The 25285-nt window shown below is 41.2% G+C and overlaps 1 protein-coding gene and 1 long non-coding RNA gene across 25 annotated transcripts in view; both read right to left on the minus strand.

Moving 5' to 3' along the window:
• Window positions 1-25285, minus strand: part of rimbp2 (RIMS binding protein 2) — a 91435-nt gene that overhangs the window by 47366 nt on the left and 18784 nt on the right. The window lies entirely within an intron of this gene.
• On the minus strand, window positions 12587-21519 carry LOC117944338. The gene is made up of 3 exons (XR_004656552.1): window positions 21509-21519; window positions 14367-14372; window positions 12587-12807 (listed from the first exon to the last, which is right to left on the minus strand). It is a non-coding gene; the product is annotated as an uncharacterized LOC117944338 (long non-coding RNA).

A 25285-nucleotide genomic window follows, 5' to 3' on the forward strand; every position in this document is an offset into this window, starting at 1 on the left:
ACGCTACTACATTGTCTGATTTCCTTTAAATTAATCACATAGAGCCCCCGTGGACAGCTTGTCATATCTCACGTGTGCTGGTATCTTATTTGTAGAGTTATTAGAACCAGACAGCTTCAATACACACAATGGATATTTCACTCACACACTTGCAGACACTCAAACACAGCTCTTAGGCTTGCTAAAGCCCATTTGTTTGGAGCACATTTGCCAATGTTCAATTAAAAATCCCTCTGATAAAAGATTCAAATGGCTGCCATTGTGAGTAATGAGCTCCTGTTTAAGTGAAGAGGCGTTTACTGCAGAGTAGATGAAGACAGATGAGAAAGACCATCCCCTTAGGCTGGATATAGCATTCGGGCCTCAGTGCCACTAATTCAAATGCATGCGCAAGAGAGGTGCATCTACAGCGATTTACAGTGCCTCCATGTCTGTTATGTACTACAGTATAAGCAGCATCATTTTCACATTCTGCTTTATGGCAAAAGATCTTTTAAAATAAATATCTTGATAACTTCTTTACAGGTTAATGTGAAAGATCTCAAAAAAAGTTTATGGATAGTTTTAGGTCAAGTACAAAAGTACTGTAGGATATCGTCAACTATTTCTTACAGAATCTTTGGTAATTAGTTGATAAGCCAACAAAGACAAAATAAATCAACCACAATTTTGATGAGTGATTGATCAATCATCATTCATCATGCAAAAAATTCCAAATATTGGTTGGACAAAATGAAGACTTCACCTAGGGCTCAGGCACAAGGCACAATTGTCTTGTAATTTCTTACATTCTTGTTACATCTAACATTCTATAGAATAAAAGGGGACAAAAGGATTGACAATTAATCAATAATAAACATAAGCCCTACTAAAGCCTTACTTTTTCTATTGTTTAGCAAACAAGATTTATAGCAGTAAATAAGACCAAAACATTCCATCTAGTGCCATCATTGCGCCAATACAGAGCCCCCCTGGGGTCAGCTGAGGTGAAAAAAAACTAAACCGTGAGCACAGAGTAAAAATCAGTTCCCTCGGTTTTATAAACTGTTTGTATGGACCATCTATTAACTACAACGACACAAAAATATTTATTAATTCAATGTGTGTTTTGTCTCCAAAATTATCTTTTAAAAATATGTGCTGTAGTAAAACTAGCAGAAGGTTAGCTATCATCAAGGTAAGTTTAGAGACACTACCCTATTTAATCATTTAATTAATAAATAGTTTTGTGTCGGTGTTGTAGTTTGGAGACGATCCATAAGCACTCGTCTTTCGGCCTTCTCACCGCCAGCTGCTCGTCGAGGTGATTACTCCGCGTTAGAGGACCATAGTTGGTAACCTGGTTACCTTAGTACGTTAGCAAAGATGCCTCACTTGTGAGTTAATAACATTTTGCGGTAGAGTAATTGATCCTGGAAGTTTGAATCACGTTTATAAAACCGAGGGCACAGATTTTAAATCCGTGGGAACAGCTAATAAAACAGAGGAAACAGATTTATTTTTAAGGTTACGTTTTTTTCTCTCAGCTGACAGGAGGGGCTCCGTACGTCGACATTATGATTTGTGTCAGACTTTGTTTCATGAACAAACCTGCAAATTAAGTGGCACAAAATCAGCCTGTAATTTGTGTTTTGTCCTAATTAGTGAATGGTGACTTAGATGGTTAACATGATAAATATTGCCATATTAACATTAGCGTTGTCATTGTGCGCAATGTTAGCTTAAAGCCTAGGCAATTCTTGACAAAAAACAACAACCATTGAGTATATCTACAAGTGGCTATTTGCTCCAAGTCACACACCCCCCCCTCCACACACACAGAAACACACACACACACACACAAACAAACACACACAGAAACACACACATCTTTCCTTTTACAAATAAACTCACAAAACATACCTAAAAATCGGACTTGACTACTAATTATCATTTACTATACTTAAGCCAATGTAAGCCAACGTTTTCCAAAACAAAGCAACTGAAAACAGCAGAGCCTCAGCTGTGAGCCCTGATCACAGCCGTCTTGGTGTTTAGCACCATGGAGAGTTCCCCTGCCACAACAACAGATCATGTGCTGTGTACATATGGTTTACTTCAACTTATTCTGTTGCTGCTGACTCTCCACTGCGAGTTCAATGCACAGCAACATCTTGATGAAACTAGATGGACAGGGCGCCTGGACAGCTCAGTTGGTAGAGCAGGCGCCCATATACAGAGGTTAAGTTCTCCAAGCAGCAGGCACGGGTTCAACTCCCACCAGCTCATTCCCCTTTCATGTATTCACCTGTCCTGTCAAATGAAGGCCTTTTAATGCCCCAAAAATAATCTTAGAAAAAGAAATGAGATGCACATACTACAGTATCATTTCTGCAATGACTAATTAACATGGAAGGCTTTCCCTATCCTATTCTCAGCATTCAGTCTTCTGATCTTTTGTAGTTGGGAAAGCTCTGTGTATAATCTCTAGCGAGCAGGGGTAACCTCATTACTCTCTCTCTCTTTCTCTCATCCCTTGTTGCGTTGAATATGTATGATGCGTAATGATGGGTAATAATCCTGCCCATGGCTGAGCAAAAACTGCTAACATTTTCTACCGAGGGTTGATTCTATCTAAACAGCAAATATCTGATGGACATATCAAATAAAGACAGACATGCACAGGAGTAAGACTTCCTCCAGGATAAGTTTTAAAGCAGCCTCTGCTCTTCTTGACAATGTTGTTGGTTAACTTCACATATAATAATGCTGCAATGTGCTACAACTCAGCCGAGCTACATTAAAATAAAACTGATGGCCACTAAAGATAAAGCACTTGACTTTTTACTGGGAGTAGTTATGTTCAGAAACAAACAGTATACCACCTCTAACTTTGGCACATACCGTAATATTTACGGCTTATTTCTTGCCCCTCAAAATGTCACTGGTGTTCCCCGAGATACAGTATATATATATATATATATATTTATATATTGTCCTGAGACACTTTGTTCATGTTTTTATGTGTTTTATACTTTTCTCTAACCAAGCTGCAGCCAAAAGGAAAGGGCATTAAGGAGGATGTAGGAAAGAATACCAATGTTTAGTGTTGTCAGGGTCATTAAAGGAGGATTCACCTCGGGGCAGACTCTAGCTCATGTAGTAAGAGTGTGCGCCCCATGTAGGCTGGGACATTTGCAGCGGCCCAGGTTCAAATCCGACCTGCGGCCCTTTGCTGCGTGTCGTCCCCTATTGCTCTCCCACTTTTCTTATCCACTGTCACTCTGAAATAAAGGGAAAAAGCCCCTAAAATAAAAAAAAGAGGATTCCCCTCTATTACTCAACAGGCACCCGTTTCAATTAGCAACATGGAGTATATGACTATACTGCACATACTGCTGGCCCAGACACGCAGTAATCTAGTGCAGGACAGCAAGCACTTGTGATATCAAATCATTTCAAATGGCAGAGTAAGTTACATAACCCTTACAGCTTAAGTCTGTGTGTGCAAGGCACAGATGCTTGCACTCCACTAATACTGTACTCGCCTGCAAGTGTGTATCTGTGTGTGTGTGTATCTGTGTGTGTGTGTGCGTGTGTTTGTGTGTGTGTGTGTGTGTGTGTGTGTGTGTGTGTGTGTGTGTGTGTGTATGCACAGCAACATGCAGACTGGCTGCTGAATCACATGTACAGAAAAAAACAATTGTAAATCCCTGAGGTCAACAAGTCCACACATTCGTACACACAAACACACACACACCAAAATAACTGACAAATGGAACATAGAGGAAGGAATAAAGAGTAGGGTGAGGAGAAAAAAGAGTGGTTGTAAATGAACATTTGGTCATGAGAGAGATATGTAAAAGCAACAAGGCCTGGATATGAATGCAAATGAAAAAGAGGGGAGAATGGGCGAAGGGAAAAATGGGATGGAGGCAGGATTTACTGTCTAAGCTCTTCTGCTCTGCAGTATTTTGTCCTGGGTGTAAGACCTCAGCGAGGCGCCCTCTATCAGGCATATTAAACATCATGCAGGAGTGGCAAAAGGAGTTGCCTTGTCTGGATTCTACTTTCTCTCTGTCTTTCTCTCTCTTTTTTTTCACACTCTATCTCCCCACTACCAGGCTCCACATGCATTGGCGTGCCGCAGAATCAGAAATTAAACTGACCTCTCTGAGCCACCAAACGCTACACTACCTGCCTGCTGATGTCTTGAGTCCAACACACTACTACTGAAGAGCACAAAGGTGTAGAGAGAAAAATAGGGAATACTGTTGTCATGACAAGGTAGAAGAGAATGAATAATACTGAATGAAAAAAATTGACATAATAACAAAGGGGACTAATCTGCTACTATCACAGGCCTATATAACAAAAAGGAGAAAGGATGAAAGGAGAGTGACAAGAGAGGGAAAAAAAATGATGGACTGGGACCTATAAGAAAATTTAAGGTTGTTGGAATAAGAGGCTAATTTGAAAGAGCAGGCTCAGTGTGTATGAGAGGCTCCAGGACTGTAAATCTGATAATCCCACTGCATGAATATAAAGATGTCAGATGAGACTTTTACCTTAATGGAAACTAAACAATGACTCATGCAGCCACAACAGACTCCTACAGAGATAAAGGAGGGTGCTATGCAGTGCCATGCATTCATTTTCCCTATGACAAGGCTGGATTCAATAATGCACTATTATAGAGAAAAATCATGCATGATCAGAGAATAAACAGGTTTTATTTTTTGTGTTTAGGCAGCTGAACCATTTCGCTGACTAAATGTCCACAGAGAACATCTGATGATTACTGCTACAACCAAGCAATGTTGTTGCCCACTCACACACAGAGGCTTACTCATCCCCAGCTGTATTTGCCGGCCAAGCGTCTGCCGACCGCCATTTAATTCACATGGTAACCTTAATTTCTCATGGCAGCGCCTTGAAACAAAAGACAGTTCTCGTAAAACATGTATCACCTCTGCGGTTTTTATTGTGACTGCTGTCTAGAGAACACCCATCTCACCAACACATCAACCACACAGTATACAGTGCTAGGTGATGTGTGTCTGTGTATGTCTGTGTGTGTCTCTGTGTGTGTGTGTGTGTGTGTGTGTGTGGGGGGGGGGGGAGTTGGGGCAGGAAGTTGTTTGATCTACATTGACTGTAAACTTTGGGGATTGACTCTCTACAACACAAAGATGAGGCTGTGGGATGTTAATCTTGTGTTCTTCCTTTTCATTAGAGATTGCAGAACACAGCGCTTGATAATACTGCAGAGATCTGTAGAGCTTTAAGGGTTTGCAGCTAGCTCAGTCACATAGATACACACACGAGCTGAATACTCTAAAGCCAGGAACAAAATATGTTTAGAGGGCACTCAAGCATCCATATTTCAGTCTCACTAGGAATTTGTGATCAAAGGAGGACATTATTGCAAATTCAACCAATGATCTAAATATTTGAAAGAAGTTGCAGGTTTTCCAACATTTCTGTCCAAAATATATTTGTTTCCCCTATTAATGGCCATTACATACATTAATAAAAGCAAAACTCAACCCAAAGTGCTTTCTCAGACAGCGCTTACTCCTAGGCTGGTAATCACTCCTGAACAAGTGCTACTATAAACATACCTTTTTTTTCCCTTTATTTCTGACAAAAAAGTAGAACACTGCCTACCAATGTTTCTGAACAGTCCCTGCAAAATCAATCATTTTTGGCCAGATTCACAAGAAGCACCGTGATATCCTTTTGAGGCTGATATTTAAAAATACAAACAACCCATTTCACAGAAATTAATGTAATGATGGCCAAAATAATATCTAGGCCTCAATGTCACAAAAAGGACGGTAGGTACTACCTACGGACTATACTCAGCTTGCATTCACATTCTTTTCAGTGTTACAGACTGTCATGTTAATGGTCAACATGTTTACTTCAATATTTTACTGTCAAAAGATGACAGAATGACTTGAACACGTGTCTAAAATAATGCTGAAAGCCATCACAAGAGATTTGTATCATTGCTTGGTTGGAAGAGCTGAGGTTCCCATAAATACTCAACACTGAGACCAGAGCTTCACAGCTGGCTCAGTCTCATTAGAGAGGCCAGTAGCCGTGCAGGTAGATGAGCCACTGAGATGATGGACTGTTCTCTGAGCCATCCAGACAGTGTTCAACCCTTGGGAGGCACTGTCAACACTGGAAACTGAGCAAGGGTGCAAACACAGGAAAGAACCATGAATCAACCACTAATACAATGCACCTGTTCACAGAGGAAATCAAGGTAGTTGTGGGGAGCAGTAGAGGCCTCTGTTTATTCTTTTTAGCAGCCCGTCGGCCACAGACACACACACGGAGAGCACAACTTGCCTGTGTGACACAATGTAATTAGGTGATTTAAATGATGAAATGGTTTTCAATTAGATCTTGGGCAGGGGGGCTCTTCTGTAACTATGAGCCTGAAAACAACCATCTCCTTCCTTCTACTGTCTGTAATGCTAAAAAATAATTTGATATTTGAACTATGTACTCTATTTAAATTTTAAATATCTGCAAAAGTAATATAAATTCACAAGTTAAAAGCTTTCTAAGGTACCTCGCTCTACAGTATGTATGGGTTGGATTTTGTAGTTTTTATCCAAAAGGTTAATGGCTAGTGGCCCACTAAAATAAAAAAATAAATGAAGTAGTTAAGACATTTGAGTAGCTCAAACTGAATAGTCCCAAAGTTTATCTAGCCACATGTGTTTGGACTGTAATGATTGGGTAATGTTGCCCTACAGGTATTTGTTAAGTCAAATTTTTGATATGCAGTATGAATCCCACAAGTATTTCATTAAAAAAGATATACAGCATTCAGCATAAATTAATAGGCAGTTTTGATACAAAGAGACGAACTACAAGCTCAGGCAGACATATCAGAAAAATCTATGTATTGGTTAAAAAAAAGAAAAAAGTAAAAGGAGCAGCCATCGTTCCCTTCATGCCGTCTACTTTGCCAGAATCACTCACTCCTTATCTAAAGGGAGTTGTGCTCTCACATCTGCGCCCCTCTCAGTCAGAAGCCAATAGAGAAGAAGAATCTCACAAACCTGCCATGATCAAATTAATTCACAGTGAACCAGGCTGTCGTTTGTCTGCACACTTGGGCCCCAACCAGATAAGCTGATTATAACACAAAATATTACATGCTGTCCTATTTGTTCTGATCCAGTGTTATCCTGATGTCTCTGGTAATGCAAAATCACTGACCTATGAAATGTCAAGGTAAAGTAAGATGGATAATTATGACCTACACACAGTGATCCTTCAAATTCAAGCTGGTGCAGCCTTTGGCACAAATTAGCACAGAAAGACAGGACACCCTCTTCAACTAACTGGATTACCACCTTTGTTCTACTGCATCAGACAGCAATAACACCTCTTTGTTGATGCTGTTGTGATTCATTGCATTAGTGTAGGAGACTTTGATACACAGTCTGCACTAACCAGCACAAGGTGTGATGGTAGATCCCCATTCTTTGCCTCAGTTTTAAGCTTAATTTAACTGAATTTAAGGATACACTCTAAGCACACCCTAATTCTACACTGGACGCTGCTAATTTTGCCATTTTCCTGCCCCACACGTTGTGAGATCAGGCTGATATAGGTGACAGGTCTGTCACCAGCTGAGGGGCCCCGTCTCCCGCTTTGATCCTCAGCCAGAGCCACAGACATATGCTGCTCCATCCTGCAGGGAGGAGCTGTACTGGATGCAGGAAACAGCTCTACATTGCCTTTCACATTCATTAACTACATTTCAGCAGCTGGTGACCAATTAGTTTACTCTCCAGAATGCCAAACCAAAATATAATGAGTGCACCTTAACTTTTATATCCTTTGTCAAAGGGGAAGAAACTTAAAGTTAGCAGAATACAGTTTGCACAGTTCAAAAGTTGGCATTTGTTTGACTCTGGTTTGTTTCTATTTAATTCAGGTGGAGACTGAGCAGATCCTTGTGTTTTCTAATCTGAACCTCAGCACCAGACTTAAGCATTCCTCCTTTAGCCCAATCTTCAATCCTTGCCAAGAGCAGCCTGGCCCTACAGAAGTGTCCATTAATGGGTCTTTAATGCCAGAGAAAGAGGAAAATGGAGAGGAAGGTCATACGTGGTCTGGTGCAGAGGATCATCTTCTTGTAAACGTGTAAGTTAGAAAGGCTGCCTGTCTGTGAATTGATCATTATGAGGTGTCAGACGTGGCTTTTGGCCTCAGCAAAACCAGACAGACTCTGATGTGAGGAGTTTTCACATTAGGGGTGTGGGTGAAGAGATCCTGTGACCAGTAATGGGAGACAGGTGGTGCCCAGGAGGAGATAAAGAGTGAGGCTCTTACCACACAGGAGTCTGGCACGATCACAGCAAAAACAGACGCCTTTGCCTCCCATCTGGGGGACAATCTCTAACTATCACTGCCAATTTATAGGACACTCAATTACTGGTCATTACCTTAGCAAGGACTTGCTGTCTACAGCTTACAAGTGCCAAACCATACAAGTGGTCAAACGGAGAAACTAAATAATACCAGCAATGGATACACAATTTTGATTCAGCTCTATTATTATGGTTCTTCCCTTACAGATGAACGGGAATTGTTTTCGGCAAGTCCTGCATTGTAATTACGTGTGCTTGCTCTGGCCCCGAATGTTTTATTGCATTGTGAGAGCAGGCTAGCGGGGGGGTGGGACAATTGTGCTCTGGCACGGTTCAACTGGGAGCATGCCAATGTTAGTGTCTCTGTGAGCCTGTGCTAAATGCTAACACTACCCACATGTTAAAAATGACGATGCCAAGACGCGAATGTTTAGCAGGTATGATGTTTAACATGTTTAAAATAGACAATAATGCTTTAGGGCATGGCTACCTGGTTTCTGTGCTTTTGTCTTAGGACTGTGACCTTTTCAATGTGTTTTCTGTTCATATAAGTTAATTAAAACATTTCTATCGACACTGTCAAGTTCAGTGTTCGGTTGTACTAAAGGACACTCTAATGAGTCGACTTTTCATTTTTTTCCATTTCCATTACGTACATTTTGTTTTAATCACGTTTTTAGTTACCCAAAATAAGTATCCCAATTGATATCGGAGTTAACGTGAATTAAGGGATGCACCTTGCTAACAAAGCTAGCCAGCTAGCATTATCTGGTAATTTAGCCCCACCCTCTCGTCCATAAATGGTCAATTCTGGCTGCAAAAAAAATGGCGACAAAGAAAGTTATGGGATCACCAAAGTTGTTTCAATTCATCTTGAGGGGACATGAATGTCTGCACCAGAGGTCATGGTAAACCATCAATTGAAGTCAGAGAATCACCAAGTCATCCCTATTCATCGTCTAGGAACCATGACAAAAATTTAGATTGAGATAAATCCAATGACCGCAACAAAATATTTTAATCTCAAGTGCCCTTCATAATATTTTATTTTTTATTTAGTTATTTTATATTTACAGCAACAAAAACTGTCCAGAAATTTAGTAAATGATTCAAAAGATGAATGTGATTATATCAGAAAATCTACATGTTAACTTTCAGAAACACTCACAGACACTGTGGTCACACAGACATAGGAGCCAAAAAAATGAGGAGGCATCCCCGCTGAGGCACAATTGAAAACAAATGACTTATTTTACAGGAGAGATCCCTGTAATTCTAGGGTAAATGAAGGTGAAATCTTAATCACCAGACCTTTACTGGCAAACTGAATTTAGCATGTATGGTGATGTCACAGATGCTCCAGACAAAAGATCATGACAGGTGGCATTTTTTGTCAACATGAATTGAAGTTAAGAATAATATGAACCCTGCTGTGCACCGCCAACAGCATAACAGAAAGTAGTTGGTCGTGTGGGAGTGACCGAGTCCAGCATTAGCATATAAACAACAGCCTGGAGTAAGCGGCTGCTGCTGCTGCATAAGGCTTGATTGTCAATATGCTCGCTGGTCCTCATCCAGGGATCAGAGAGGGGCTGTCAGGACTTTGATTCCTGCACATAGGGGAGAGGATAAACAGCAGAAAAACTACATTTCAACCTGTCAATCAAAAGACTCTCCATTTGTATCACTATGGACTCCAATTTGAGTATTCAGAAGGACAAAAAAAGAACTCCAATTTTGCTTTTCGCTTTGAAAAAATTGACTCAAATGGAAGGATCCAAAACAGACAAGTATATGGTAGACAGAGAGAGGCCAGAATGTTGTCTTACTGCTGTAACAACCGTCCCAACGTGGGATTTATTTTTTCTGGATCTAATTCACTGCACTGAATTTTTACAAGCAGTAAAGCTGATTACAGATGTTGACTTCTTTCTGTATTTAAGACCAAATACATCTCTCAGGTCATTTTAGAACTGTATAAATGGCCAACATAATTCAATGCTTTGTGCAACAAATGGCGACAACATATACTGTACCTGGAGACTTTCAGACAAAGCGGACCTGACTAAGCGCTGTAAAATATGTGTATGTATGTGTATGTGTGTGTGTGTGTGTGTGTGTGTGTGTGTGTGTGCACCATTGTGTGTGGTTCTCAAAAAGGAAACTACTGTAGCAACATCAACTTCTGCTGCCTCCATTCAGCAGAGCCTGGGTAATGCTGGTTTGGAGGGAACAGAGCCACCATTAGTACTGATCTAAGCACATTATGTTCACTGGAACTAACTACTACGCAGCTAGTATGTTGTCTGAACACATCAAGCATGTATAAGTTTTCACAGCCATTGTACCAGCTTTTTGCATAGCTGCTTGCATTCAGTGACAAAACACAAACAATGTTTAGTGCTAGATGGTTGCTTTTATCAGTCCAGTGTGGTGAATATACATTGCACAATAAGCCATATTCGACCCTTTGTGTAACACATTCTTTCCACTGAGATCGCTTAAGCAAATCTTGCACTGCTTTCAGCAGTTACCATGGCATCTGTGCTGGCAAAGCAAAAGTTTGTATTTGAAACTGAAGAGATGTTGTTTTGCAAAAGGTTTTACATCTACATACAAATTGATGCAGAACCTTACTATGCCAAGATTGTCATTTCTCCACATAGAACACAATGCTACATCAAAGATGTTTCTTTGCAGTCTACAGACAGCACTGCACACATAGAGTGTCTCCATGTTTTTCAAAGGGTTTTTCATGCTCTGAAATATAAAGCAACAATGTGTGTGTGTGTGTGTGTTTGTGTGTGTGTGTGTGTGTGTGTGTGTGTGTGTGTGTGTGTGTGTGTGTGTGTGTGTGTGTGTGTGTGAGAAAGAGAGCGTGACCTCACCTCTCTGATATCCCAGCTCATTCAATTAAAACTCTGAACTACGTCAAATATCTCTCTGAGGCTCATTTACCACCTTAATAGTGTCTCAGCTAAATGTTGATATCTGAGGTTCACCCAGTGGGTGATTTCAAAGCAGACATACTTTCAACACACTGAGTGGAACTGAATGGAACATGAAGGGCTTTTAATTTGTGGGACATACTTTGCCAGTCATTTCTCTCTTCAAATGACATGGTTATGATGATGTGTGTTGCTGAAAATGGCAGAATATTAAACAAAACATAAAATACTTCACAGAGTCCCAGACATGACATACAAAAAAAAAAATTCTAACTTGTGCCCACGAAAAACTTATTTGTGGCCAGGATATGCTAATTTGTGACAATTGTGACTAAAGGTGACTATTCATCATAATAGGTACTTTTGACACAATGTTCTTCCGTTAAAGCTTGATTTATGGTTCTGCGTTGAATCTATGCCGTAGGTAAATACGTATGTAAGTGTAGATACTTACATACGTATCAATGCAGATGGTGCGCCATAGGTGCAAACCCTATGGCGCACCCTATTCAACAGCGGCTATATGTGCTTTATATAGGTTTATCCCTTCGCGCATGCGCAGTCTTGAAGATTTTCTTTCCCGCCCTAGCGTCCAGCTCGGGCCTCAACTACGTCCGCATTTACTGCATAAATACAGAGCGGACCCGTTGTTCGTCTCCCAAAAACATCAGCTTTTTCTTCAACTAATGTTCTAGGAGCAGGTGGCCCGGACCTTAGAGGGCTACGCCTATACAAATAGAATCTGGAGTTGCCAAAGTAACTAACGTTCTATTTCGTATAGGCTTCGCCCTCTAAGGGCTACGCTATTGGGTTAGGGCGAAGCTGATGTAGTCAATGCCACCTGCGGCACAAGGTCCACAAGCCGAACATACACCACATTGCCCCAGCAACAATGTACAGAGGCTAGTCAGAGTCATTCTTCTGACAAGGCCTGCCCTGCCAATGGCGTGGCCGGAAAAGGTTCATGAGGCCCGCAATATGATGCAGTAGTACAATGATTAATGGGGGTTAAGCGTGATTGACCCTGTCGCGCAAGCAACGGAGAGACATGATTACCTCCATGCATGCAACATGATTATGACAATGTATAAGATAAGGGCTGTGTCTCACAAGAAATACCCCAGATACAGGAGAGGTGAGACAGCAGAGCAGGGTCATTGCAGCACTAGGTGTGAAGGAGATTGGCAACAATCAAGGCATCCGCTTTTTTTTATTTTTTTTTAATGCACATTCAGCGCGGCATTAGCATAGCCTGATGTGCACCTCCCCAGAAATGTAACTACACATCGGTGGCGACACAGACCGCAACAACTGTGGTTGGTTCGCTCGGCTGGGCTCGATAGTCTTGCTTTTCCCCCTACTCATTTCTGGGTTCTCCTGTTCCTTGAACAACATGAAATCAAGAAGAGAGTTAACTTTTCCTGCTACAGCTTTCTAATCGTGGTCTGAAAGCACAGGGGAGGCACTTGTTTTCTCTGTCCCTGCCGCGGGAGTTGGTACTCGCTCCGAAGCTGATCCCTCACACTCTCCCCATGCATGCTCATATACTGGCTCTGCTGTTCTCTTAAAATGATATGCTACAAGACACTGACACAACATCACACAGGTATAAATCCTCACAACGGCGTAGGCAACTTATGTATGCTACATAGAAGCGTAGGCTCTGTGTAAAGACTCCGTACAACAATGAATCAGACTTGCAACTTTTTTACTTTCACTTTTGATTGCAGCAATTTTACTTTTAATAGACTATACATTTTCATTGCCCCTTTAAAAACAAAATACTGTGTTTGCTTTACGGTAGTCGCACAGTGTAATCTACACCAACTTGCCAGTACACTTATGATCCCAAAAACTTGGAGAGCTATTATAAAATACAGCCGTCCACTTTGCATTAAGATGAGGCAGAGCACACAGGAAGCCGGCTGACAACAAAGGACAGATCATCCTCTCTTCTTCCGCTGGCCCCCACTGACCTGCCTTCACACTCCAGTACACAGAGAGAGAACCATGCGCTGCATGCCAGTGGCAATCCACAGCTTTTACTGACTCCCAAAAACATAGACGGCTGTAATTTGCAATTCAAACAAATCAGTGCACCATGCATTCTCCTTTACCTTAAAAACCATGAACTAAGTAAGGGACAAAGTTGGGAGTGGGGGGGACTCAGGGGAAAATAGAGAGACAGGGAAAGAGATGAAAACAGGAGTGAAAAGGAAGATGAGAGGGAGAGTGATTGGTAGCTGGCTGCCATTTTGGCCCGGTGGCCCCACGGCTGATGCACAGGCAGGGTTGCGTAATGCGTCCGCATGCAGTGTGAAACACGGCAAACAGGGCTTCAGCATGTGTAGCTGAAGAGACCACTCAAGCCATCTGGGGAAGGGAAGTTATTTCAGTCAGCCCATATATACACAGGATGAGACAGTCGTGTTTTGACACAGAACACTAAAAATAGCACATTCTTAATAGAAAAAAACAGAGCCATTCGAATCCAAACTGGCACGAGAGGGGAGAGATAAAACATTTCTTCCAAAGACGGTCCTTAGAGTTGAATTAGGGGGGCATGGTAAATAAGAGAAGAGTGACCCGTTGCAGGGCAAACCACTTTGAATGTGAAACAGCTCACACATCTCCCGGAGACTGTGATCCCACCTGACATGAGTGCATCGCACTAGGCCATGCAGCCACAATCGCAAACAATAAACGAACCAAAGCAATTAAGAATCAGCATGAGCAAGTTTGCAGATCTGTTATGCAATTCTCAGCCTGTGGGGCCGTGTGTTAGGAAATGGCGGAAGACAGGCCTGTTGTGTTTTCTACTGCACATATATGGCCATTAATCATGCTTGGTCTCTTTGCTCTTTTTCTATTTCCAGAGAAGCGTAAGCCGGAGGGTAGCGGACCTACGGCACTGCAGCACGTGCCGACTGGACTTCAGCATCACTGCAAATGTCACACAATGTTAGCTCGTTCACTGGAGGGCAGACTACGGTGAGAGGATCAAGAGGACAATGTATAAATGGCACCTTTGCACCTCACTCTTTATGGATGTAATGTCTGCTACTGCTTTGATCTGACAAATAATGCTCTCCGCTAAAATAATGACCTTAAACTTGGTCTGTTATTTGCGAGTTCTCTTTTATAGAGGCATTAAATGCATCTGATGAATGCACTCCTGAAGTGGCTTGGTTGCAGATAAGAGAATCGGTTGGCCTGAATGAATGCAAAATGCACTTAGGGCCTAGCAGTGCAAAAAACACCAGCTGCATTCCCAACCTGCAGGGAACCAAAGGGAATTCTGATGAGTACAGGTATTTCTGTAAATAGACAGACGGAGCAGGTCGATCAGCACACATGAACGGGTCTTGGGCCCTATCTTGCACCTAGCGCAGCGCGGCCCAAAGCCCGACGCAAGTGACTTCGCTATTTTAAGACCTTACAAGAAGGTGTGTTCAGGTGCATTGATGACATTTAACAATGCGCTGAGATGCATATGTGTCTGTCTTTTAAAAGGACTGGGTGATGACACTATGATTGTTTTTTTGCATGGTATGCCCAAAACACAACTATGAATTAATGAAGACAGTAAGTAAAACCCTTTTGAACCATGCACCCGGCGCACAGACTCTTTTTTTCCGCCAAAAAACTGGCAAAAGTGGATTTGGACACGCCCTATACACACCTGCGCCATGCTCTTCACACTGTGCTCTTGTATCGTTAAAATAGGGCCCATTGTGTGTGTTAGAGCCATATGAAAGCTCACTTCCCTCTCTTCCCTCTTTCTCTCTCTTTCTCTGGGGTGCATGAGAGGAGAATTCTGCAGGGTGTGTTGGAGTGTGAGTCATCATCAGTGCAGAGAAAGAAAGAGGGGAGAGGCATTCTTTAAGTCAAAAGCAGTGCTTATGGCAGCAATGCAGCAAGGAAATACTCCCTGCCTCTTTAAAAAGGGTTATAATCCACAACAAATATCAAACAACAGCAGGTAAAGCACTCCCAGCAAGTAGATGTATAATGCTACCTGGGTGTTATGCAACAACAGGTCAGCACATCAGCTCTAATGTAGCTTGTTAAAGGTACAGAGCATCAGACACTGTTGTTTTGGGCCAAAGCCTAAGCTTAATGTTTGAATAATGAGTGACTTTCCATCACGGTCATGTTACTGTAATAAAGACAGACCTGCACACACCACAAGATAGTTAACAAGGTCTGATGCAGTACAGAGTGTAAGGTAAATGTAAAATATTCTCCATAACAAATTCAAATTAATTCATCTTTAGAACTCAAACCGTGGATTAATTGAATAGTTGATCGACAGAAAATAATCAGCAAGAATATTGATAATGGTTTCATCCCTTAAGTCAGTTATTGTGAAACAACTCAAATATTCTCTTTAGTCCAACATCTTCAATAATAGGGTTTGCTTGTTTTCTCTGTTTTAAATTATAAACTGAATAATTTTGGTGATTGGACTGCTGGTCAGACACAAAAAAACATTTAAAGACCTTGTAACGGTTGTATTATATACATACTACTAAAGACTAAAAGAATAAACGATCAGTAAAAAAAATAACTAGATGAATCATTAATAAAAATAATAGCAGCCCAGCTCATCAGAAATATTATGAAATCAAGACTGAATATGAGACTATCAACTTGTTAAAGTCCAAATTTTCCTCAACATCTTTAGGATTGCAGCAGTGACACAAAAGTGTCTGACACTGACAGAGACTGGCACATTTTCCCATTGTGAAAACTTGCCTGAACTTTCCCCGTCCCTTCGGAATTTGCTTACCCACACTGTACAAAGGTTAGTTTTTTCCAAAGCGCTCTTACTGGCCTGTCCTTACCTTCTCCCACACAGAGACGGTACAAGCCTTAAAGACTAGTTCCCTCATATCCAGACAAGCAGGTAACAAATGGTAGGTTTCTTCTGTCTTCTCCGATCTTCACAAGTCTGTCTAGACCAGAGCGGACAAAGAAATAGACGGATCTCTCTTCACAGAATTCTCAAACTACAGCAGAAGTCTGCAACCTGATCCTGAAGTTCAGCTGAAGTCCATGCTGTAATCCAAGCCTGCTGATCACATTACTGCATTCTGCAATGGCTCCGGTCACCCAACAATACATCATCGCAGACTCTTGACACAGTAAATACGTATGAACTCAAGGACAGCATAACAGCTACATGTGGTAAAGAACAGTCTATTTATTTTCAGCAGTGGTAAAACAAAATGCTTTTTTTGACAATGTACACAGGTGTTTTTCAACTCTAAGCCATTTTCTGGTCATTCTCTTATCCTTTACGGGATGGCAAGTTAAATATTCACTCCCTGGTAAGTGGCTTGGTGGCATATTTGGCTCCTTGAGATCTCTGTCAAACTAAACTTTAAGTTTGTAAAGTACATTTAGATGCAGCTCTGGGAGTGGGAGATCTTTTTTGAATGCCGATAAATAATACAAAATACAGTAGGTGTTTATATTGATGACTGATGATTTTTGCTATAATCTGCCTATGTACAGGACTTTCCCAATCTGGCTTTTGATTGACCGGTAAGCTCTGGAATACCAAGACATCAACTGAAAAAAGGAAAAGGGAGAGCGATGCAATCGAAGCAAATGACCCAGAAAACAACATTTTTCTGGTGAACTCATTGGACAAAAAGTCATGTCAGCAGCATGAGTCATCCCAAGTCAGCCTGTCAGGACCACTTGCCCCGCACACTCATCCCGAAGCAACTACTAAGAACAAAATCTCACAGAGGACAGCATTTCAAATGCAGCAAGAGGCAGAGTCTGAACCTTACAGTCCACAAGCCTACGGAAGAAAAGAAAAACACTGAAGAAAACGCTCTGGTGAACAAGCATTCCCAAATGAGACAAAGGAGCAATTTGAGGAAGCAAGATAGGGTTATAGAGGAATACAATAACAACACTCCAGACACAGACACAGCTCATCACGACTCTTCTGACACTGTGAGTGGCCAGTTTATCAGTCAGCTCCTCTGTCCGTATGAGAAACGCTGGCAGCCATTGTTGGCCTTTAATTCCACCAAGGCGCCAATCTAATTAAGGGGCACTAGAATGAGCACAATCACCCACCTTCTGATGATTTACAAATACACAAAGATTTCTAAATAAAGCCGATTAATGTATTCTACAAATGAGAATATTTATGAAATAAAAGACAAAAAGCATTTAAGAGCATTGAGCACAAAACAATTGCCACTGAGTGCACTGTATGAAGTTACAACCATATGCTAAAGCTCAGTATATTACATCAAAATGAAAGCTGCAGTTGGCATTTTACAAAAGAAACAACAGACTTTTTAGTAGAGTGAGACCTCCTCCCCTTGCAGCCCCCTTCCTCTCCCCTCTCTGTCCAGCCCCTCCCATCATGCGAGCATGCGCATATGCATGCACCGGCTTCATACAGTAACCTATACGAGTACTGATCATTCATTTTATCCCAATGGCAATTCTATTAGAATTACTGTCAGCATTCTGGGATGGGAGAAAAACATGCCCTGGTTAATTTCTTTAAACCAATCACAATTGTCATGGGTGGTGCTAAGCTCTGGACAGAGCCAGGGAGCCTCTGAAGGCTAAACTACTGGCTGGTTTACCTTTCCCCTTTCAAACCACCTTCAGCGTGCCTTTGTTAGGATGGCAGCTGTAGGAGGTGCCGCGGCTGGAGCCTCTTGTCCTTGTTGCCATCAGAACGAGGAGTTGCCTGTGTTCATGCTATGCAAAAGGCTCAAGCTCAAGACCAGCTCTCCTGACTGTTTTGACAGAAAATATCTGCTCCATGGACAATAAACTGGACTACTACTTTTCACAATTTCATTCCTCTATGTACTATATATAGATGGACAACAATAACGTTTTTTTTCAATAGTTTATCCTTGCATTAGCTGCAGCACAGAGCCTAAGGTCACTGTTAACAGAACTTTTACCGGAAGGAGAACAGGAGGCTTTCGCTCTGAAATGATCTGTCATTGGCCAAAGTCTCCCGTCACAGCTGTATTATCTAAAGCCTGAAAACAGAGCTGAGGAGGTGCAGAAGTCTAGTCTAGTCATAGTGGTCTAGTCTAGTCATAGACCACTTAAATTACAACATGCTGAAAGGTTATTATGAATTTTTTGCCCAAAGACCCCCAAAATAAACTACCAACCGCAGCTATAAATGGATGGATAGGGGCCTGTATACACAACATTCCCGGTTTGATTTTGGCTGGGGATTCATGACTTGCTCTCTCTCTCTATCCCCAAGATATTTTTTGCTATCGCCACTGTTGCTGTCTTATGAAAGGCAAGAAATAAATGAATAAAAACATTTTGGGTCAAAGTGGACTCAGCATACAGCTCATAAAGCAAAGACGAGAACAGTGAGGCCTCATGTCTAGTGCTGTTGCCGAAAAGCTGAGCACATTCTGTGAAAATACTGGATTTAAACATGGGTGTATTGCCCTGGACAAAGATATTCTCAGAATAAAGAACTGTTACGCTACTTTCAAAGATGCAAATCACTGCCAGATAGCACAAAAAAACTGAAAAAGGTTTGTATTTTTTTGGTCCGTATTCCCCCTAAAATTTGCAATGAGAGGTCTATATTACCAAGTTGCAGAGCAACATGCAGATTGCTAAGGTCACAAATGGGGCTTTATGAGGCAGTACTTAAAATTGTCATGCTAACGTTGACAAGTTATTAATGACAATGCTAAGATGCTGATGTTTAGTAGTTATAATGTTACCGTGTTAGCATGCTAACATTCATTACTATGCACTAGGGTCCAGCTAAGACTCATGGGAATGTCAACCAAAATGCTCAGTGCCAAAACAAATCTAGACGAACAGACAAACATGATTCTGGGTTAAAGGTTTAGACATGAACTGGGCCTTTAAACTGCTCTTTTACTTGACATTGAAGCTTGGGGACTTCAATGACAGGCATTGTAATTAGCCACCATATAATAGGAATGACCTTATTAATCTGCTGCTGGGTCACAAGCAGATCTAGGTTACCAAAACACATGAGCAGGTACTGTTAATACATACATATATATATATATATATATATATATATATATATATATATACACACACACACACACGCACACACACGCACTCACATGCATAGCTGCACAAAGTCAGATCTTTCTTTAGCGAGTATCAATATTTATGCACTGGCTGAGTCCATAAATACCAGTGGCCAGTACCAAAATCAATGCACGGCTGCTACATATTTTAATCTGACTATGAAGGTCACATTATTCCAACAACACTTGTGAGAAACACACACACACACACACACAAAACAAAATCAAACAGCAGCTTTTGCATTGCACCATGACCCTGTCCCAGTTCAACTAATGTCCGTGAAACACATACTGCATTAAAGGGTGTAAAAACAGAGAGAGCTCAGCAGCCATAAATGGATTTAAAATGCCATCACATGGCATATGCTCTAGCTGGCTGCGTTCTCAAGGTTTAGCCCTGTGTAACTCATGTACATTATAGATGAGACAGAGGAGAAGGGGAGTGTTCAGTGGAGCACTATCAGTTACCAGAAGGCCAATCTAAATCTCCCCCGTCATGACTTAACTCTATTTCAGAGCCACAGGGGTGACACAGCAACAAGCTCAGCCTTCCCTGCAGGCAGCTGTAAACTTAGGCACAATTTGCCAGCCTCCATGGAGCTGCAGCAGAAAAAAGAAGAAAAAAAATCAGTGTTCTCATTTCTAAAACTGAGGGGGTGCCAAAGTGATTCCTGCCATCACATGAATTTGTCACTTTGCTAACAGGGCTTATGAAAGTTAGATGAACATTTTACGATCTTGTTAAAACTGGTTACATTATTAAAAGGCCACATTCATCCTGCGAGGCGAGAAGGAGAGCTTGTAGCAGATTGAAATTTTAATAAGCTCAATGCAGTGGCTAGAGATTGAGAAACTTGGCAGAGATTTAGCTTTGAAATCCTCAATGTGGGCATGAGATGAGTTAGCCTCCTTGTATCGTGCGTGCACTCAAGCAGTCAAAAGACAGGAGATGCTGAAAACCTGTGATAAACCCATTAACCGGCTTAACTTCAGACACTTCCCCAGCATTTTAATATATGATATGAAGCAATGTTTCTATTGCTAATAATGAAGTATACACTGCTGAAATTGCAGGTTTTCCTACTTACAAAGCATTTAGAGGTCTGTAATTTCTTATCGTAGGTACACTGTGAGAGATGGAATCTAAAACAAAAAATCCAGAAAATAACATTATATGATTTTTAAATTATGAATTTGAATTTTATTGCATGACATAAATATTTCATACATGAGCACAGAAATTATTAATTGGTACAGAAACCTTTGTTAGCATTTACAGAGATCATGCTTTTACTGTAATTCTTGACCAGGTTTGCACACTGCAGCAGGGATTTTGGCCCACTCCTCCATACAGACCTTCTCCAGATCCTTCAGGTTTTGGGTCGCTGGGAAATACAGACTTTCAGCTCTCTCCAAAGATTTTCTACTGGGTTCTGTCAGTGTCACCCAAGTCTGGAGACTGGCTAGGCAACTCCAGGACCTTGAGATGCTTCTTACGGAGCCACTCCTTAGTTGCCCCGGCTGTGTTTTTCAGGTTGTTGTCATGCTGGAAGACCCAGCCATGACCCATCTTCAATGCACTTACTGAGGGAAGGAGGTTGTTGGCCAAGATCTTGCAATACATGTCCCCATCCATCCTCAATTCGGTGCAGTTGTCCTGTCTCCTGTGCAGAAAAGCATCCCCAAAGACTGATGTTTCCACCTCAATGCTTCACGGTTGGGATGATGTACTTGGGGCTGTACTCATTCTTCTTCTTCCTTCAAACAAGAAGACAACAGTGCTAACAGTGCTAACCAAAAAGCTCTATTTTTGTCTCATCAGACCACATGACCTTCTCCCATTTATCCTCTGGATCATCCAGATGGTCATTGGCAAACTTCAGACAGGCCTGGACATGCGCTGGCCTGAGCAGGGGGACCTTGCGTGCGCTGCAAGATTTTGATCAATGACGGTGTAGAGTGTTACTAATGGTTTTCTTTGAGACTGTGGTCCCAGCTCTCTTCAGGTCATTGACCAGGTCCTGCTGTGTAGTTCTGGGCTGATCCCTTACCTTCATCATGATCACTGATACCCTACAACATGAGATCTTGCATGAACCCCCAGACCGATGGAGATTGACCATAATCTTGAACTTCTTTCATTTTCTAATAATTAAGCCAACAGTTGTTGCCTTCTCGACAAGCTGCTTGCCTATTGTCCTGCAGCCCATCCCAGCCTTGTGCAGGTCTACAATCCTATCCCTGATGTCCTAACACAGCTCTCTGGTCTTGGCCAATGTGGAGAGGTTAGAGTCTATTTGATTGAGTGTGTGGACAGGTGTCTTTTATACAGGTAACGAGTTCAAACAGGTGCATATATACATACATATGTGTGTGTAGGTGCATGTGTTTATAGTGTGTTTCAGGTTTTGTTTAACATTACTGTATGGCATGTTATCTCAAACTTGCATGTTTTTTCACAAATAGGGATACATGGTAGCACACCACTGTTGAATGAATACAGAGAAAGCAGTGTGATGCTAAAGCCCACGGTCATAATGACAAGTCAGACCATATATGAAGGTGGCTGGTGTCAGCAAGCTTGGAAACACCTGAGCCTGGAGGACACTTGAAAGGACTCTCTTTCTGCTATCTCTGATAAGGCTGAGATAAACCGTATCTCAGCATCACAAGTGTACCTTGTTATCTAGGCCTAACCATTGACTACATACAGTGCTGTGTATCTATGTTTGCTTGTGTGTGTGTGTGTGTGCGTGTGTGTGTGTGTGTGTGTGTGTGTCGGTGTGTGGGTGTGTGTATGTGTGTCCTTCTCGATGTGTGCTTGCTGGCACCAGACACTGGTGTGTGTAAAATCATGCCATACACTCCTCCAGCTCCTTGCAGACCTGTTACAGCAAGGATGCAATGGGCCTTGTTCCAATAGCAACACAGTCTTACAGTTTACATTCAAGGCTTGCATCTCAGTCAGGAAATAGGACAGGTGTGACAACCATGTTTACTGCTCATGAATGATAACACGTTTTCTCTGTGTACTGATTAGTGGCTGTACAGGTAGAACATTTTTAAATGCATTAATCTTAATTTGAAATTATGTTTAAGCCATTTGTAAAGTAAATTAAAATCCTAAGCATTTACAGTTTTACAAGTAGGGTAGTTATTGGTTTCTTCTAGGGTGGGATGCAAAGTTATAATCAGTATCTGTTGTATGTCACAAACATGTTCATATTCCTATCTGTATCTTCATTGATAAAGGAAGTGGACAGGGCCTACACCAAACATTAGAAACCGTTTAGATTGCTTTATGTTGTTGTTCTCTGCTGCCATTTATAATCCTCATATGTGTCTTGTCACATACAGTATTTAACCATTAACATACCTCAATTAATCAAAAAGAATGAAACACAATTCGTATTTGAAACCTAATCTAGACTAAATTGAATAAAAGCTTTGATACTGTTTATAGTCCCGAAGGAAATGGATAGCAAAACACACATAAGGCCGGTTGAAAATGGAAAAATATAAATCAGAATTGCACATGGCCATATTTCCTTTCATGATTTCTGATTGAATGTTAAATTGTTAAAAGGTGTTGACAAAAAACACGCCATAATAGCTCACTGGACGTATTGCATAATTATAAATAAAAAAAAGAAAAGAAGAGTGTGCAGGCAATTAGACAAGGTCCAGATGAAAATAAAGTAAGTTTGAAGCACAGAAATTAGAATGAGAGTAGAAAAAATATTTAACTGTTAGTTAGTTATTAGTTCAAGAAAAAATGGCGATTAATATTAGTTGTTATGTTGACAACACCCACCTGTGGGGGCGTATTGTGTGTCACACTCACTAGTTTGAGAATTCTATTTTCTTGATGACTTACAATATAAGTATAAAGCAAATAAATCCAGCAGTCCTCAATTCCTTTCTAGCAGTAAGGCATGGACTTAGCGCACAAATGATCCCTCTACATGCTTTGTCCTACGCCACTGCTCATTGGTCGCAAAATCTCACTTGAGGGACTATGCGACTTTCCACAAGGCGGTTTTTATAGGAGAGTTTATGCAGAAGTTAGTCTGCTACAGTCACAATTCTTTGCAATCAAACACATAAAACACATAATAGTGGCGTTTCTCTGATCTTCCTGCTATGTCCATTCCATCTCATTCTACTTCTATAGTTTGAAGTGAAAAAAATGGCACCTGTGCAACATCAGTCAAGTTTTGTCTTACACTGCCTAACACACCTGGTAAAGACTTGTATTTATGGTAGTATTGGTACTACTACGAGTACTGAAAATACATTTTGCTGAATGTCTGAATATTTAACTTAAAACTATCTACACCCTAGTGTTTTTATGAAAAATCACTGCAGATCTAGCAAGAAAGATCTTATTGTAGATTATCATACATTCTGCACAATGTTAAGTTTGTAAACAATTCCCTCTTGAGCAGAACTTGGCAGACGTGGGGCTGCTACTACAGACGTAATAAAGAAACACATTGGTATCAAGGAAAAACCTCGGTGCTCTCTGAACATCAGTAGGACAATGACTGATAACTAGTCAGTCAACTGGAGAAGCAGGAAGGGCTGCTGAGTGAATGTTGTGTAGCAAAAGCAGTGTGCGGTCCTGGGTCAGCCAGCAGCATCTGAGCGTTAATAAGGGGGGTAATTGAATTAGAGGATCAGTGGAGGCCTGTAGTGTAGGCGCCACACAGCTCTAATTTCATTACAAGTGATGTAAACATGAGGTTGGCCCTCAGCGCAGGGGCCTCCCACATCAATACATCCACAAAATGCTCACAACATTTTTTTTATAACAAAACCACAAATCTACACCTGCTTGTCCATCCTGTCTAACCGTGTAGACATTTCAACCTATGTGTTCATGAGAGTTGTGCGGTTACATGATTAAGTACCTAATGTGAATCAGGGGGGAAGAAATCTGCATTGTGTGGCCCAGAAGCAGTTAGCACTCTCGTCTCAAAGCAGGAAGGAGATTGATTCTCAGCCCTTTCTGTGTGCTGGTTATGTTTTCTGAATATGAAAAGAAATATGAAAAAATAATAAATCTAACATTGGTGGTTGTGTAGGCGAGAGAACATGACACATTAAGTTGACATCAGGGAATATTTTTTGTTGTTTGTTCAGAAGAACATGATGGCTACCCACAATCTATGACATCCATACTGCAAAGTGATTTTTCCAATCTGCGTGATACATATTTATGAATGTGCTTTGTCCTGATGACTCACTTGATCATCAAACTGAGCACAGCCCAAGTAAAGCTGTAGGCTTGACTGTAGGCCTTCTTCCGGTGATGAATAGTTATGAGGGCAGGAGTTAACCAAGGGGAAACTGTTCAAATCCCTAATAAATCAGCTGTGACTATGCTAATCTCATTGGGGTCACATGCTCACCATTCCAACATGCAGGTGAGCCAATCAGAGCACAGGAAGAGAACCGATAGATATGAAGACAGAAGTAGTCTTTTCCAAAGGTAAAAAAAAGAGAATTGCATTGCCTAACTCTTTGCCAAAATATCACACATGTAATTACTTCATCGGGCAGTAAATCAGTATAAATCTTCTCCACTTTAAACAGCACATCTGTTCACACAACTCACATCTAGCATGTGCTTAATGCTGAAAAATGCTCAAACCTTGCTTTAACCAGTCTTTGACAGATATGCCTCTTTCATTTTGTGACACCCTGGAGAGCCTGCCAATTTACCTCACAAGTTTACCCCTGCAGCAAAGCAGGATGAAAACATGGAGGACAGACTCATCAGGTAGAGAAACATCCCACATCCACTGCAATTCCTGTTTTTCAAAAATATAACTCTGTAAGGAGCGTGTAAGGA

Source organism: Etheostoma cragini, chromosome 5 (assembly GCF_013103735.1).
Source record: "Etheostoma cragini isolate CJK2018 chromosome 5, CSU_Ecrag_1.0, whole genome shotgun sequence".
Taxonomy (NCBI): Eukaryota; Metazoa; Chordata; class Actinopteri; order Perciformes; family Percidae; genus Etheostoma; species Etheostoma cragini.